This window comes from Jatropha curcas, chromosome 3, assembly GCF_041381405.1.
Source record: "Jatropha curcas cultivar XTBG-Jc1 chromosome 3, XTBG_Jcur_1.0, whole genome shotgun sequence".
NCBI lineage: Eukaryota > Viridiplantae > Streptophyta > Magnoliopsida > Malpighiales > Euphorbiaceae > Jatropha > Jatropha curcas.
In genome coordinates, this window is record NC_143153.1 from 25,074,645 (window position 1) to 25,078,058 (window position 3,414).

The 3,414-nt window shown below is 36.0% G+C and overlaps 1 non-coding gene across 1 annotated transcript; it reads left to right on the top strand.

Moving 5' to 3' along the window:
* Window positions 1-374: 374 nt before the first annotated feature.
* On the top strand, window positions 375-480 carry LOC149497788 (small nucleolar RNA R71). The gene has a single exon (XR_016320260.1). It is a non-coding gene; the product is annotated as a small nucleolar RNA R71 (small nucleolar RNA).
* Window positions 481-3,414: the final 2,934 nt, after the last annotated feature.

A 3,414-nucleotide genomic window follows, 5' to 3' on the forward strand; every position in this document is an offset into this window, starting at 1 on the left:
ATAGTTCACTTGCTCCAAAGTTTGTGGATTTAAAGAGTCCATGATGCATTCTCCAATTCCATGTTGTCCATTGCACCTATCAAAAACTTGCATGACGGAATTTACAGGATTAGTAGTTAACATGTCCAATTTCCTTACCATGTTATCTACCTTGGCATTAAGTGCTGTAATGGCGTCTATTTCATAGACTCCTGCAGTTCTTCTCCTTTCGAAATTGTTTTGGTAATGGTTGTTGCTTGCCATCTCTTCTATTAACTCATATGCTTCATCAATTCCTTTCTTTTCAAAGGATCCGCCTGCAGCTGCATCTAGAGTAATTTTGATGTTAGGAGATAATGCATTATAGAAAGTTTGTACCTGTAGCCACTTGGGCAAACTGTGATGAGGGCACTTTCTTAACAAATCTTTGAATCTTTCCCAAGCTTCATACAGGCTCTCTTGATCATGATGGGCAAATGTCATTATCTCATTACGCAACTTGGTGGTTTTTGAGGATGGAAAGAATTTAGCTAGAAACTTTTGAGCTAATTCATCCCATGTGGTGAAACTCCCAGCGGGACACGATTGTAACCAAGACCTCGCCTTATCCCTAAGAGTAAAAGGGAAAAGTCTCAGCTTGATTGCATCTTCAGAAACACCATTTTGTTTGAATGTGTCACAAATTTCCAGAAAATTGGTGATGTGAGCATTAGGATCTTCACTAGGCAAACCCCCATATTGGATCGAGGTAGAGAGCATTTGGATAATTGCGGGTTTAATCTCAAAATTATTAGCTTCTACCCTAGGTCTCATAATACTTGAGGTTGTCCCATTCAGATTAGGTGTTGTATAATCCCTTAAGGTACGGACTGGATGTTGAAGTGGTGGTCCGACTATGTTCTCGTTCTCGTGTTCGTTTTCATTTTCGTTGGCCATGACTGCTTGTTGTTCGAGTTCTATTCCTCGTGTTTTTCTTGCAGCGTTGTGCCTACGAAAGGTTCTTTCAATTTCTGGATCAAAGATTAGAGGTTCAGTTTTCCTTGATCTTCTTTGCATAAAATACCTGGAACAGTTCTTAAAAGAAAATTAAGGGAAAAAAAAGTGTCTAAATTAACAATAGGGTAATTCGTATTGATATTGATACGCCAATCCCCGGCAACGGCGCCAAAAACTTGGTCGGTGATTTTCGCAAGTGTACGAAATCGCAACAAGTAATATAGAGTAAGAGAGTATCGTATCCACAGGGATTGTATATCAATTACCAAAATTATGTTAACCTATTATTATTTAAACAATAATAAGAGAAAAATTGCTATAAGGAAAATAAAATAAAATTTAAAGTAAAAAACAGAAGGAGATCAAGCACAAAATTTAGGTGAAAAGAAATCAGGGGATTAAACTACTAGGGAATTTGATTTCACTTAATTCTATCCAGCTTATTTTATTAGCTCATTAATCAATTTTAATTGTTCAAGTAGGAGAAACACCCCTAGAGTCACTAACAAGCTCTCCCAATGTATTGTTAGCTATTCTAATCTAGTATAATTGCCTATCTTTCAATAGTGAAATCAAACATAAATCAGATCCTTAGGTTTTGTGGTTGTTTTGTGAGTTCACAACTTAATAATTATTAACTTATGAAAACCCCCCCTTGAGTCAAACCATATAGCTTCCGCGTCAAGTTATTATTCTCAAGTAAATTATTATCTTTTTCATATCAATAACCCTTCTCCCGAAAGCAATTATTGAAATAACTCAATCCAGGGGAAATTTTCTGCCTGGAAGCTTTAAGCACAATAATAATTTATAACGAGAACAAAGAAAAATAAATCTAATATTATAAACTGGAATCGAATTAAGTTACATCAAATCTCTAGTATAAGAGTTTAGCTGGACATAGTAATTAAATAAAACTCAGTCATACTTGAATCAATCATCATACTTAAAGACAATAATGAAAAGAAAGACAAGATGAAGAGTTTAGGAATAAAAACTGAATCACAGCTATGTTGATGGCTTCCTTGAATCTTGGCACAAATTTTGGATGCTTGAAATCTTTGAGAGAGAGAGAATTATGTAACGAATTGCACAAAAAACGAGATCCTTAGCAATGAGAAGTTCCCCTCCTTATATAGAGCTCCTGAAGGTAAGTCTGACTCCTTTTAGGAAATAGAATCCTTATTTAGTGCAAAATCTTCTATAGGAGATCATGACTGTTTAGGCTTTTGATCTCTTCTTGATTAGGACTCCTTTCTCTCCCAAAATAGGTCTAGGTCTTATTTAGTGTGTTTAGGAAACTCCTCGAGGTTGGCCCATGTGAGAAAAAGATTGATTTGCGTATCTATTTCACGCTAGTTCTGTCTGCGCAGCACGAGCGTGCCAGTATGCACGGGCTGGGTGTGCTTAGTTCTGAAAGTCTGGCTAGTGAAGCACGAGGTGTGCTAGGCAAGCACACCCTGAAGAATCCTTGAGGCACGGGCGTGCCAGTATGCACGGGCAGGGCATGCTTGCTTCTGTCTCTCCCGCCTGAAATTGTCATGGGCGTGCTAGGCATTGACACGCCCTAGATCCCATTTTGGCACAGCCGTGCCTTTTGACACACCCAAGTTGTGCTCTCTTCTGTCTCTCCCTTGATTTCCTTAGCTTCTAGGACGGTTGTGCCTTCTAGCACGGCCTGGGTGTGCTAGAAGCTGAGTGTCTTGCCTTGTAAAGTTCTTTTCTGTGCCAAATTCCTACAATTTTCTCTTAGATCAAGCAGGTTAAGGATCAAGGAAACTTTTAAATAAAATTATACTAGAATTGAATTAAAAAGAAATAAAACTCACTAATTCTAATAAAAACTACATTAAAAACACTATAAAATTAACACTTATCACATTATTTATTATTATTCACTAAGTTGTAAAACTCACTTATCTTTATTTAATTTTTTTTTTCCAAGAGGTAGATTCTCTATTGTTCCAACTAACCCCTGCATCCTTCACCACAGAACTAGAAAAGTAATTTTTAATTCTTGTTATTATTTAATTTAAGGGTTTTATATCACTCTTATCACGTAAATAAATAGGTGTACTAATTGATGCATTTGTGGATATTCTGATTGTCTGTTGAGTTTATATATGAACCAGTTAGATCATATTATCAATATTGTGAATGTATATATAGGCCTGAACTATGAATTACTTGAGATGTTGGAATTGGACTAAGAAATAATGTGATTATGGGTTGATTGTTCTTAGGATCTGTTTGGTGTGATCGCACTATGTGGTTTAGGTTGACTATGAGCCTCGGAGCATTAAGTTTACCTGGACCCTAGTGTCGGTGCAACCCACAGTTTCGGATCATAACGGTAACATGTATTATAAAAAATGTAATTATATATAAATAATTTAAATAATTTTTATAATACTTAGTAGTTAACTATTTTATAATTAT